The 14,385-nt window shown below is 42.9% G+C and overlaps 1 pseudogene; it reads left to right on the top strand.

Moving 5' to 3' along the window:
- Window positions 1-210: 210 nt before the first annotated feature.
- Window positions 211-9,064, top strand: LOC115139047 (E3 ubiquitin/ISG15 ligase TRIM25-like; annotated as a pseudogene).
- Window positions 9,065-14,385: the final 5,321 nt, after the last annotated feature.

Below are 14,385 nucleotides of genomic sequence, written 5' to 3'. Positions count from 1 at the left end.
TGTCTTGTGTATATATTGCAGCTTGTCATTAACGTTAACAGAATGTCACAGAAGTGAAACTTTGGTAACAAATGTGTACTCAAAGAAAGATGTTTGACTTTCAAGCATAAAACACACACACACACACACGTTTGCATAGGCCCACACTGGTACTGATGTCGAAATACCTGATTCAGGGAAAGGGGTGTGGATTTATTTGCAGAAACGAAACTCAAGGCAGAAAAGACAGAGAGAAATAGAGATACACAGGGAGTATAGGAGCCTAAAGTAAAGGAAGATCACATCAGCTGAAAGGTTGTACTCTTTTTCTTATACTAAACACACAGAGACTTTTATGTGTACATTATGCTACTGTCAGGATGTGTTGACATAGGATGTCGAGGAATGATGTTCAACTGTCATGTATTATCGATTGTTTGTTATTGACCATGTACAGGTACAATAGATTTAATACATTATGACATGGTGGAATACTGTTGATAGGCATATTATACTTTGAAGGACTATGGTACAACTACATTTATTATTATTTCTGTATCAAAACTAGTCAACATTAGCCTCATTCATTAATCCATGGAATAGTCAAAAGTAGGTAAGTATGATATATAGGGACAGTAGGCAGGTAGGTCAGTAGGTAGGTACAGTAGGCAGGTAGGTCAGTAGGTAGGTACAGTAGGTCAGTATATAGGTACAGTAGGTAGGTAGGTCAGTAGGTAGATACAGTAGGTAGGTAGGTCAGTAGGTAGGTACAGTAGGTAGGTAGGTCAGTAGGTAGGTACAGTAGGCAGGTAGGTCAGTAGGTAGGTACAGTAGGTAGGTAGGTCAGTAGGTAGGTAGGTCAGTAGGTAGGTACAGTAGGTCAGTATATAGGTACAGTAGGTAGGTAGGTCAGTAGGTAGGTAGGTCAGTGGGTAGGTAGGTCAGTAGGTAGGTAGGTCAGTAGGTAGGTAAGTCAGTAGGTAGGTATATACACAGTGTCTTAGAGGCATCTCTCGCTACATGGGTGTGTCAGTGGTCATACCATATGTGGGCATAGCTATATGTCTCACTGTGAAATCTCATGTGACTGATGCAAATACCTCCATAGACATCATGATGGTGTTGTACTGTTCCTGTACCAGCAGAGGGCGACCAAACACGGTTCATTTTAGTGCCTCAGTTACACAGCAAAGTTGTGACTATTCTGTAAAGCAGCGTTTTCCAAACTCGGTCCTGGGGACCTCATGGGGTGCACGTTTTGGTTTTTGCCCTAACGCTAAACATCTGATTCAAATAAAAAGCGTTGATTATTTGAATCAGCTGTGTACTGCTAGGGCATTAACCAAACTGTGCACCACCAACAATGCATCTCTCTAATATGAGTTTTAGTCTCTTAAAGGGGAAATCAGCAGTTGAAACAATAACAAAGTGTGATTCCCACCCCTGTTTCGGTATAAAGCTATTCAATGGGGCTGGAGAAATGTAACCACTCCTAAATTCATAGACAGACCTATGGATTTTTATTTATTTTACTAGGCAAGTCAGTTAAGAACAAATTCTTATTTTTAATGACGGCCTATGAACAGTGGGTTAACTGCCTGTTCAGGGGCAGAACGACAGATTGGTACCTTGTCAGCTCGGGGATTTGAACTTGCAACCTTCCGGTTACTAGTCCAACGCTCTAAACACTAGGCTACCCTGCGCCCATGCAAGGGCCCACCATCCATTATATCAAAATGTCTTGAGGATACATAGTGTTTGTTTCCAAACATTGAAGTAAAACAAGCTTATATTTTGGGTTCCGATGGAGTACTACAGTTGAACTAAGCTCAAGAGGCATTTAAAAAGATGTAGCAACTGCAGACTGTATGTTTAATGAACGAGGGATACTGAATCTGATATCTCTAACATCCCATATCAGACATGGCCCTCTCATCTGCAGTCTCCATCTCCATCAACACCCCTGTCCTGATTGAGCAGCACCTCAACTGCTCCATCTGTCTGGGCCTGTTTAAGGACCCGGTCACCACCCCCTGTGGCCACACCTTCTGCCAGACTTGCCTGGAATGCAACCTCCACTTCAATGACCTCATATGCCCCGTCTGTAAGGAGTATCTGAGGAGGAACCCACAGGTGAATTAATGCTAGATAAAGTCAATATAACACTTCCTGTCTCAGCCATTTTCCCCACTACATCAACATGTTGTTTGGGGGGGGGTGTATTGTACTAAAATCAAATCAAACGATTTGTAGACTAACCGAGCTGTATACTAACAGAGAAATGCTTACTTATGGGCCCTTCCCAACAATGCAGACAGAACAAATTTAGAAATAGTAGAACTGATATTACACAAGGAATAAAAACACAATGAGTAATGATAACTTAGCTATATACACTTGGTACCAGTACCGAGTCGATGTGCCGGGGCACGAGGTAGATATTTACATATATGTAGGGATAAAGTGACGAGGCAATGGGTATAGATAATGAACAGTAACAGCATCAAATTGATTAACAAAGCACAATATCACCCACAGGTGAATATCATCCTCAGTACTCTCATTCAGGAGTTGAAAAAGGCCCAGGAGAGGAAGCCAGGGGAGTATTCTGGAGCTCCAGGTGAGGTGGCCTGTGACGTCTGCACTGAGAGGAAGCTCAAGGCCCAAAAGTCCTGTTTGGTGTGTCTGGCCTCATATTGCGAGACTCACCTGGGCCCCAACACCTCAGCAGGCAGGCTGAAGGGCCACAGGTTGGTGGCCCCTGTGGATGTCCTGAATGGCTTGGTTTACTTTGACTTTATTGATTCTTGCAACAGTTCACAATAAAATTGCATAGAAAACTTCATCAGAAAACACACTTAGATGGATAATACAGTGTACTGTTTAAAATGTTATAAACAGGCTGGTGGCCCCTGTGAAGGACCTGGATGGGAGGGCGTGTCTGACCCACGGTAGTCCCCTGGAGCTGTATAGCAGGGCAGAGGGGCGCTGTGTCTGTTCCCTCTGCGTGGAGGAGGGTCACGAGTTCATCTCCGTGGAAATGGAGTGGGACAGGAAGAAGGTGTCATATTTTCAATGGGTTTTCATGCTGTCGTATATTCAACTGGTTCAATAAATTCTGTAGATGTTTCGTTGTGTTTAAAAAGTGTGTAGTATTGAGTGAGTCTGAATGAGAGTGTGTATTGAGTGATGAAAACATAAAATAACTTATCACAAAACTATGAGATAGTTTCATTGTGTGTGTGTGTGTGTGTGTGTGTGTGTGTGTGTGTGTGTGTGTCCTAGGCTAACCTGGGGAGCACCAAGGCTGATATGCAGGAGAGAATCCTGGAGAGGGAGAGAAAGGTGGAGGAGATCAGGGTGTCTGTGGAGCAGTGCAAGGTGAGGCCTGGTTAAGTCAGTGTGAGGTATTACCTGTTTACCTGCAAACACAGAGATGGAGGACTGTAAGTACACATGAGACAGTGTTACAAGCACAGAGAGAGGGAAACAAGATAGTACAAATAATCTGGACTGTATTCACAAGGACATGAGGAACTATACCTGTAAGGGGAGTCTAGTCAAATCAAATTCAAATCACATTTATTTATATAGCCCTTCGTACATCAGCTGATATCTCAAAGTGCTGTACAGAAACCCAGCCTAAAACCCCAAACAGCAAGCAATGCAGGTGTAGAAGCACGGTGGCTAGGAAAAACTCCCTAGAAAGGCCAAAACCAAGGAAGAAACCTAGAGAGGAACCAGGCTATGTGGGGTGGCCAGTCCTCTTCTGGCTGTGCCGGGTGCAGATTATAACAGAACATGGCCAAGATGTTAAAATGTTCATAAATGACCAGCATGGTCGAATAATAATAAGGCAGAACAGTTGAAACTGGAGCAGCAGCACGGACAGGTGGACTGGGGACAGCAAGGAGTCATCATGTCAGGTAGTCCTGGGGCATGGTCCTAGGGCTCAGGTCCTCCCTGTAAACAAGGGCACCCTCATAGACGTCATCCTGACCAACTGGCCCTCCAAATACACCTCCGCTGTCTTCAACCAGGATCTCAGTGATCACTGCCTCATTGCCTGTATCCGCTACGGAGCCGCAGTCAAACGACCACCCCTCATCACTGTCAAACGCTCCCTAAAACACTTCTGTGAGCAGGCCTTTCTAATCGACCTGGCCCGGGTATCCTGGAAGGACATTGACCTCATCCCGTCAGTTGAGGATGCCTGGTCATTCTTTAAAAGTAACTTCCTCACCATTTTAGATAAGCATGCTCCGTTCAAAAAATGCAGAACTAAGAACAGATATAGCCCTTGGTTCACTCCAGATCTGACTGCCCTCGACCAGCACAAAAACATCCTGTCGCGGACTGCAATAGCATCGAACAGTCCCCGCGATATGCAACTGTTCAGGGAAGTCAGGAACCAATACACGCAGTCAGTCAGGAAAGCTAAGGCCAGCTTCTTCAGGCAGAAGTTTGCATCCTGTAGCTCCAACTCCAAAAAGTTCTGGGACACTGTGAAGTCCATGGAGAACAAGAGCACCTCCTCCCAGCTGCCCACTGCACTGAGGCTATGTAAACACGGTCACCACCGATAAATCCATGATTATCGAAAACTTCAACAAGCATTTCTCAACGGCTGGCCATGCCTTCCGCCTGGCTACTCCAACCTCGGCCAACAGCTCCGCCCCCCCCGCAGCTACTCGCCCAAGCCTCTCCAGGTTCTCCTTTACCCAAATCCAGATAGCAGATGTTCTGAAAGAGCTGCAAAACCTGGACCCGTACAAATCAGCTGGGCTTGACAATCTGGACCCTCTATTTCTGAAACTATCCGCCGCCATTGTCGCAACCCCTATTACCAGCCTGTTCAACCTCTCTTTCATATCGTCTGAGATCCCCAAGGACTGGAAAGCTGCCGCAGTCATTCCCCTCTTCAAAGGGGGAGACACCCTGGACCCAAACTGTTACAGACCTATATCCATCCTGCCCTGCCTATCTAAGGTCTTCGAAAGCCAAGTCAACAAACAGGTCACTGACCATCTCGAATCCCACCGTACCTTCTCCGCTGTGCAATCTGGTTTCCGAGCCGGTCCTCTGGAAGTCTCTATGGGGGTGCCACAGGGTTCAATCTTCGGGCCGACTCTTTTTTCTGTATATATCAATGATGTTGCTCTTGCTGCGGGCGATTCCCTGATCCACCTCTACGCAGACGACACCATTCTATATACTTCCGGCCCGTCCTTGGACACTGTGCTATCTAACCTCCAAACGAGCTTCAATGCCATACAACACTCCTTCCGTGGCCTCCAACTGCTCTTAAACGCTAGTAAAACCAAATGCATGCTTTTCAACCGTTCGCTGCCTGCACCCGCACGCCTGACCAGCATCACCACCCTGGATGGTTCCAACTTTGAATATGTGGACATCTATAAGTACCTAGGTGTCTGGCTAGACTGTAAACTCTCCTTCCAGACTCATATCAAACATCTCCAATCGAAAATCAAATCAAGAGTCGGCTTTCTATTCCGCAACAAAGCCTCCTTCACTCACGCCGCCAAACTTACCCTAGTAAAACTGACTATCCTACCGATCCTCGACTTCGGCGATGTCATCTACAAAATTGCTTCCAACACTCTACTCAGCAAACTGGATGCAGTTTATCACAGTGCCATCCGTTTTGTCACTAAAGCACCTTATACCACCCACCACTGCGACTTGTACGCTCTAGTCGGCTGGCCCTCGCTACATATTCGTCGCCAGATCCACTGGCCCCAGGTCATCTACAAGTCCATGCTAGGTAAAGCTCCGCCTTATCTCAGTTCACTGGTCACGATGGCAACACCCATCCATAGCACGCGCTCCAGCAGGAGTATCTCACTGATCATCCCTAAAGGCAACACCTCATTTGGCCGCCTTTCGTTCCAGTTCTCTGCTGCCTGTGACTGGAACGAATTGCAAAAATCGCTGAAGTTGGAGACTTTTATCTCCCTCACCAACTTCAAACATCTGCTATCTGAGCAGTTAACCGATCGCTGCAGCTGTACATAGTCTATCGGCAAATAGCCCACCCATTTTTACCTACCTCATCCCCATACTGTTTTTTATTTATTTACTTTTCTGCTCTTTTGCACACCAATATCTCTACCTGTACATGACCATCTGATCATTTATCACTCTAGTGTTAATCTGCAAAATTGTAATTATTCGCCTACCTCATGCCTTTTGCACACAATGTATATAGACTCCCCTTTTTTTCTTCCTTTTGTGTTATTGACTTGTTAATTGTTTACTCCATGTGTAACTCTGTGTTGTATGCTCACACTGCTATGCTTTATCTTGGCCAGGTCGCAGTTGCAAATGAGAACTTGTTCTCAACTAGCCTACCTGGTTAAATAAAGGTGAAATAAAAAAATAAAAATAAAAAGAGAGAAAGAAAGAGAGAAAGAAAGAATTAGAGAGAGCACATGTGGGGTGGCCAGTCCTCTTCTGGCTGTGCCGGGTGGAGATTATAACAGAACATGGCCAAGATGTTCAAATGTGTCTAGTGTGAGTCACTACATGTCTACCTGCAAACACAGAGATGGAGGACTCTAACAGTGACATATTTAATCATGAGACAGGCGGAGAGACCTGTTGCACAGAGACAGGGACAAGGAGAAAGCGAGACCTGTTGCACAGAGACAGGGAGAAAGAGAGACCTGTTGCACATAGACAGGGACAAAGAGAGACCTGTTGCACATAGACAGGGACAAGGAGAAAGAGAGACCTGTTGCACATAGACAGGGACAAGGAGAAATAGAGACCTGTTGCACATAGACAGGGAGAAAGAGAGACCTGTTGCACATAGACAGGGAGAAAGAGAGACCTGTTGCACATAGACAGGGAGAAAAAGAGACATGAAACACAGACAGACAAGCACAGAGAGAAAGGTAAAGTGAAAAGTGAGGCAGGCAGAGACAAAAACACAGGCGGGAGAGAGACATTGAGTTAATATTGAGTTGTTGTCCACCATCCATCCTCTAGGCCCTCGTGGACAGGGAGAGGAGGGAGATTGACTCTGTGTTCAAAGCAGTGATAGCAACTGTAGAGGAGACCCATCTAGATGCTCTCAGGCCCATGGAGGATGGCAGCAGGAGGTGGAGAGAGAGGCAGGAGAACTCACCCAGGAGCTGAAGAGAGAGATCAGAGAACTGAAAGAAACCATTGGTCAATTGGAGGATGTTGCTGACCTCAAGGATCACATTCACTTCCTGCAGGTGAGTAATTTTACTTTGACATAACCCTTTTAATATATGATCCACAAATGATCTCCACTGGTACCACACTCTGAACATTCTGCAAGCTGACCTGCAAGCTGATCCGTTAGTTGATGCATGTGTTTGTGTACCAGTATTGTGTGAAATACAGTACATGGATTGTACTAGACTGGAGTGTCTATTGTCTGTCTAAAAATGGTTGAATTTCAATTTCATAGAAATGATATAGTATAATGAATCATTATACTATATCATTTCTATGAAATTGAAATTCAAACAGAGTCAGGTTTGTAGGCCTCCTTGCTTGCACACGCTTTTTCGGTTCTGCCCGCAAATTTTCTATAGGATTGAGATCAGGGCTTTGTGATGGCCACTCCAATAAATTGACTTTGTTGTCCTTAAGCCATTTTGCCACTCAAAAGTATGCTTGGGGTCAATGTCCATTTGGAAGAACCATTTGCGACCAAGCTTTAACTTCCTGATTGATGCCATCTATTTTGTGAAGTGCACAACATGGTGCTGCCACCCCTGTGCTTCATGGTTGGGATGGTGTTATTCGGCTTGCAAGCCTCCCCCTTTTCCTCCTTTTCCTCCAAACATAACGATGATCATTATGGCCAAACAGTTCTATTTCTGTTTCATCAGACCAGAGGACATTTCTCCAAAAAGTATGATCTTTGTCCTCATGTGCAGTTGCAAACCATAGTCTGGCTTTTTTATGGCGGTTTTGGAGCAGTGGCTTCTTCCTTGCTGAGCGGCCTTTCAGGTTATGTCGACATAGGACTCGTTTTACTGTGGATATAGATACTTTTGTACCTGTTTCCTCCAGCATCTTCACAAGGTCCTTTGCTCTGAAATACGTTCATCTGTAGGAGACAGAACGGGTCTTCTTCCTGAGCGGTATGACGGCTGCTTGGGTCCATGGTGTTTATACTTGTGTACTATTGTTTGTGCAGATGAACATGGTTCCTTCAGGCATTTTGAAATTGCTCTCAAGAATGAACCAGACTTGTGGTGGTCTACAATTTTTTTGAGGTCTTGGCTGATTTCTTTGGATGTTCCCATGATGTCTTGCAAAGAGGCACTGAGTTTGAAGGAAGGCCTTGAAAAGCATCCATAGGTACACCTCCAATCGACTCGAATGATGTCAATCACCCTATCAGAAGATTGTAAAGCCATGACATCATTTTCTGGAATTTTCCAAGCTGTTTAAAGGCACAGACAACTTAGTGTATGTAAACTTCGGACCCACTGGAATTGTGATACAGTAAATAATAAGTTAAATAATCTGTCTGTAAACAATTGTTGGCAAAATTACTTGTGTCATGCACAGAGTAGATGTCCTAACTGACTTGCCAAAACTATAGTTTGTTAACAAGAAATTTGTGGAGTGGTTGAAAAACGAGTTTTAATGACTCCAACATAAGTGTATGTAAAATTCTGACGTCAACTGTAAATATTATAGGACTACTTTCCAGTGTTTTTCTGTTTAGCTTGATATGTTGCAAGTACCCTGACAGCACAAATCTGTGATTTCTTCCACAGAACTTGAGAGGATCCTGAAGTTTGCAGGTGTATATTGTTTTTATTTCAGTGTAAAACTACATTAGTATACAAATTTTTTAGAGTACATCTCAACCACATTCATTTTGTAGTAGGCCACATGTTAACCTCATTCAGGCCAACTGATACGCCTTATATATGCCCATATATCTTTTCCGAACAATAACAACCATATATGATGTTATTCAGTTGATGTGACATTGGACCCGGACACAGCAAACACACAGCTGATTCTATCTGAGGACGGGAAAGAAGTGAGAGATGGAGGGAAGATACAGGACATCCCTGACTGTCCGCATCGCTTCGATCACTTCGGCAGCGTCCTAGGACACAACAAGCTAACCTCTGGGAGATCATACTGGGAGGTGGATGTCGGGAACAAGACGGGTTGGGATCTGGGAATAGCAAGAGGAGATGCCAACAGGAAGGGGAAGCTCTCTGTGAATCCTACTAACGGTTACTGGGTTATAGTGAATTATAATGGTGCCAAATACGGAGCCTTGGGGGACCCCCCTTTTCTGTTGTCACTGAGAGAAAAGCCCCAGAAGGTGGGGGTGTTTGTGGATTATGAGGAGGGGTTGGTGTCTTTTTATGATGTGGAGGCTAAGGCTCACATACATTCTTTCACTGGGTATTCCTTTATTGGGGAAATATATCCATATCTCAGCCCACATCTTCTGAATGGGGAGGAGAACTCAGACCCACTGGTCATCACCAAAACAGGGTGATGTCACGCATTGCTCAGCCTTATAGGTAAAAGACATTCACTTCAGGTTAGGATTAGGGCTACAGCTAGAGTTAGGGTAGGGTCGGGTTAGGTTTGTGGCGATCACAAAATTGTCAGCCGATGATTGTCAAGCAAATAACTGTCGGTTTCAAGGTAGTTGACCGTTAATTAACAAACACATTTAGCATCTCCTGGCTTCCACATATACAAGCCACTGGTGCAGACCTTTGGAACGTTAACATTTGAAAAACTCTAAGAAGTCCATGTAATATAGCCTACAAATTCACAACAAATCCATTATTTATTTTAGACAGGTCTAAAGAAGCATGATTTTAAGAAAATTTAGTCTATTTCAGAAGAACAGAATAGCATACTTTGATATGTCCTTATTTTTTAGGTCTTGATCTGGCTATGCCAAATGGCTGTGGGCTACACTAGTTCATTTAAAAGGCATGAGCTCTGCTTAGTTTTTTGGTGCAGGCTGTACACACTACATCAGTCACTCATTCACAATTTGACAAGCACTTGATGATGCCTAGAATTTTAGTGGCCGTAATGCATCCTAAAGAATGTCATGTCTTTTGCAGCCAGTAGCCATTGTGCCCTTCTTCCTGAGTGCTGTTCGCTCTGAATCACCTCTCACTCACATGGCTCTCCATCACTTGATCAAGTCTTTCTCATAGGCTACAAGTGAAGGGGGACACAACTGCGCGCGTCCTTATCCAATTCCGAGGTTCATATTTAAGTTATTGGAAGAACTGTCCACATTTACTTTCCGTCAGCCAACATGATGAGTAGGCCTAACGAACAGCAAAAGCACTAGCCTATGTCAATCTACTATCCCCCATAGTGCAAAAGTCAACCTATTTTGTTCTATGCGATAAATAAATATTCCAAACATAGTCTGGGCCAGTTGTGGGATGTGATAGATCTCAAATTAATACAACCACTAGCATCAAAAAAAACTTTTTTACGCAACATGACTGACCCAACAGATCAGAACTTTTAGCTTAAAATGTTAGGCTTTTAGGCTATTTCTTCACATAAGCGCAGCAATGCGCACATGGTAGTAGGCGATAATTAGCGGAAAACACTTATCAAAAGTGACCGCAAATACAATTATGCTTGTAATGCTGTTATAATAAAGGTGCATTTTTCTGGTGAAAATTATCTTACCCAAACTTTAAACTCACACGCTGCTTATGTATGTCTGTACACCCTGTGTAAAGCGGATTAATGTGCTTAGTTTTAAGAAGTTATTTGGCAACTTTAGGCTACATGAGGTGTGCAACTATGATTAGAAAAAGTCACATAAAAAGTAATTGTTTCTTATGCTGGGCATCATTCACAAGGGATAAAATATAATCGGCTAATATTGTCACCCATCAGACTATTCTTGATTAAATCTTTACATATACTAAATAATATTTGTATGACATTAGTTTTGATTTAGAATGGACCATTATCATGCACCTGTATCAAAACAGGGGCAGCGGGACAAACATGTCATCTATGCTCTTTAAGAGCGAATGGAGGATGCTTTTCCCATGGTTCATTTTCATTCCAGTCAGGCAGGCTATACTCCTGTTATAAATATAAGCAACGTGCTTAATATTAGGAAGGTGTTACAGTGATGCTTGTACGAACTTGAACCCAGTCGCGGAGATACACCGCAAGCAGAGGTAAGGGTAAATCCAGATCTTTACTAAAAGTCTTAACAGAAACAAGGGAACAGCACAAGAATGCACTAAAAATAAGATCAAAGCAAGGATCCAGGCCAACAGAGGAACCTAAATAGCCAGGTGACCAGAGGGGGCAATCAAACACAGGTGAAGCCAATAACAAACAATCAGGGTAACCTGGAAACTAGAAAACAAGGTAAGGGTGCCCTCCAGCAGTAACCTAAGGAAACACACTCAATAAAACAGAAACAGAAAGTTGATCAATAAATATAGTAGGCCTAGCCTATAGAAAGCTGATGTGATCCTCTTTTAATAGAGACCATCACTCTGTTGTGCAACATGAGCTCGCATGAAGTGTTTGATTAGCTTCGATCCATTCCATTTGCACTGATGTCAGCGTGATTAGATGGACAATAGAGTGCTTAGTACCAGGCAGTTAGCAAGTTTGGTGGCTACTAATTACCAGCAGAAAGCATCAGAACTTGGAGAAGCTTAATTAACGTGACTAAACGTTCACATGGAAGTTGACTGCCTTCATGACTTGTGACCGTCGGTGTTGCAGTAATAGGGTCACGGCAAGGTTGGGTTGGGGTTAGTACAGTAACGTATGGTGAATTGTCAATTCAATCAGATAAGTATTTTGTCTTTTTACTTTGTTACACATTGATGAAAATATTTGAATCAATTACACATATATATAACCAATGAGAGACTTTTTGTATGAAATTAAAACTAACTGGCATTACAAAGCATAAGTGTATACATCCTGCACCCTCTGTGTAGGCCTGTATACTGTAGATTTTTGCTGACAGGCCTCTTATTCACACAGGAGCAAGTCAACAAACAATTTAACACCCACCCAAAACAGTTACCCTGGCCATCTCTGAAGTCACACATCAATTGTTAACTCACAAAGCACTTTTGGGGCAAATTAGGTCATACACTGCACTGCTGAAGCTATATAAAGTCATGAATAAATCAGTATAGATATTGTGGCGGTTTCGGCACCAAGATCTTTGTAAGGCAGGGTTTACACATACAATCACACACGACCGGTCCAAGTGACTGGTTAAACCAGTTTATTAATAGCAGGCGTCGGCAGCGTTCTTGATATACAAAACTCAAAACAACCAGATGAAACACTTCGTCACCAGTGGAAGGTCCTCCAATCTTGGTTTTGGGGGTTCAATCCTTGTTCAAATCATATCTTAACTGACTTGCTTAGTTAAATAATGGTATATTTTTATTTATAAATATATATATATATTTTTTTTTTAATCAGCAAATCGGCACCCAAAAATACCAATTTCCGATTGTTATGAAAACTTGAAATCAGCCCTAATTAATCGGGCATTCCGATTAATCGGTCGACCTCTAATAGCTATACTCATATAAACCCATGTATAATCAGTATAGTGTAACTATACTCATATAAACCCATGTATAATCAGTATACTGTAGCTATACTCGTGAATTCTTAACTGTGTTATGTCATAAATACACAAACATAAGATACGAGAGTTGCATAAATAAATAGCTTACGAGAAATTAATTTGCCTAGCTATACAATTTATAACCAATGCTGCTGGTAGACCTACAGCTACCTATTTCCTCTACAGTTTTTCTAATGTACAGTTTTATGCAACTAAGGGCTTTATTCGGTCCATATAGCGAGAGTTACGTGATTACAATTTAAAAACAATGTTCCCACGTTAGCGGAGATTGCATTCACGGTTAACACTGCATATGTCAGCTCAATCGGAAATTGGAAATACTTTTAAAAAGCTATCGCGCAATCTGTAACGCTTCAATGATACAGATTGAATAGAGCCCCAGGAAACAATTGTACTATATAGTTACTAGTAGCAGTAAGCCAACATATTTGTTGTATAATGCAAACAAGTACAGGAAAAGATCATGTTGACAATAATTCACACATCAGTTTTAGGATCATCCCATAACATTTTAGTGTACGAATTCTCCCAGGTGGTGTCAGTGTTTTCCCACTAATATATAGAAGTGCTCAAATGGATTTTGAGCAAGAAAATGAGAATCGGCATCAGACAGAACAACTCCAGGTCACATTTTTGGGAGGAAGGGAACGTGTAAGGATTCCGTAGTGAGGCCAGGTTGGGGTCAATCGGAATTGACGGCAGTCAATTTAGGACGCAAACTTAAATTACAATTCGAAAATGTGAAAAAAGGGCAACTATTTTCAAATGACTTCTCACTAAACTATAAAGTAGATGTACATGATCTAACTATTTCCTTCCTTCCTTCTCTCTCTTTCTCTCTCTCTGGTCAAAGCAGACAGAATGAACATCACTCGTCTCACTGCAATCCTTCTTTTGGCTATCACTCACTTCACTCAAGGAGAGCTCATGCAGCAGTGGCCAGGACAACAACAAATGACAGCAACGAAACAATCCGCATCGCTCAGCCTCCCTACAACCGCCGACCATGTCAGAGGACGCGTCACTACAACAACTTTGTCCTTCAACACCAATTCCCGGCATGAGTGGAGAAGGTACTGTTAGCAATTGGATATGTAGATGGGTGAGCCGGTCAAGGATCGATTCAGACTAAGTGGTAAATTTTATGACAAGTAAACAGTTTATTCAGAGTGAAAATATCTGGTACACGTAAATACGGCTCTTCCGTTAGTTCGTGTTGGAACAGCAGGCAGAGAGCGTAAACAGTCAGCACAGCTCTTATATACGTCACAGAAAGTAGGTTGACCCTAGGAAGATCGGATCTCCGGATTGGTTCAGCTGGTTGTAGTCTGTAGTCTTCCGCCATTGGCTCAGTTGTCTGTCCATCATCGTAGGATCTTCTTCGGGCACACAGTGTTCGGTTAAAATTAAAAGGAGATTGTGTGTAATGTGGGAGCTATCCTGTAGGGGACCCCACAGGCTTTACTGTGAGTTGTAGCCATGTAATTAGCAGTAAGTTAGTCACCTGCATACGAAATAGCAATTCCTTACAAAACCCTCTCTTCACGTCTCACCAGAGACGTGACACAACCTAACTGGATCCAGACACAAAGAGAAACTTCTCCCATAAGGACTATGAAATAAGGCACGGTATTAAACAGAAATAGATATTTATGTATTACCATCATGTTCTCCATTCAATCCCACTATGTACTAAGTTGGCTACCAGCCACCTAGGAACTTACAACCCTCATTTA

This window comes from Oncorhynchus nerka, linkage group LG12 (genome assembly GCF_034236695.1).
Source record: "Oncorhynchus nerka isolate Pitt River linkage group LG12, Oner_Uvic_2.0, whole genome shotgun sequence".
Classification (NCBI taxonomy): Eukaryota; Metazoa; Chordata; class Actinopteri; order Salmoniformes; family Salmonidae; genus Oncorhynchus; species Oncorhynchus nerka.
The sequence above is the reverse complement of the archived record's forward strand: the minus strand, read 5'-3'. Positions and strand labels throughout refer to the sequence as shown.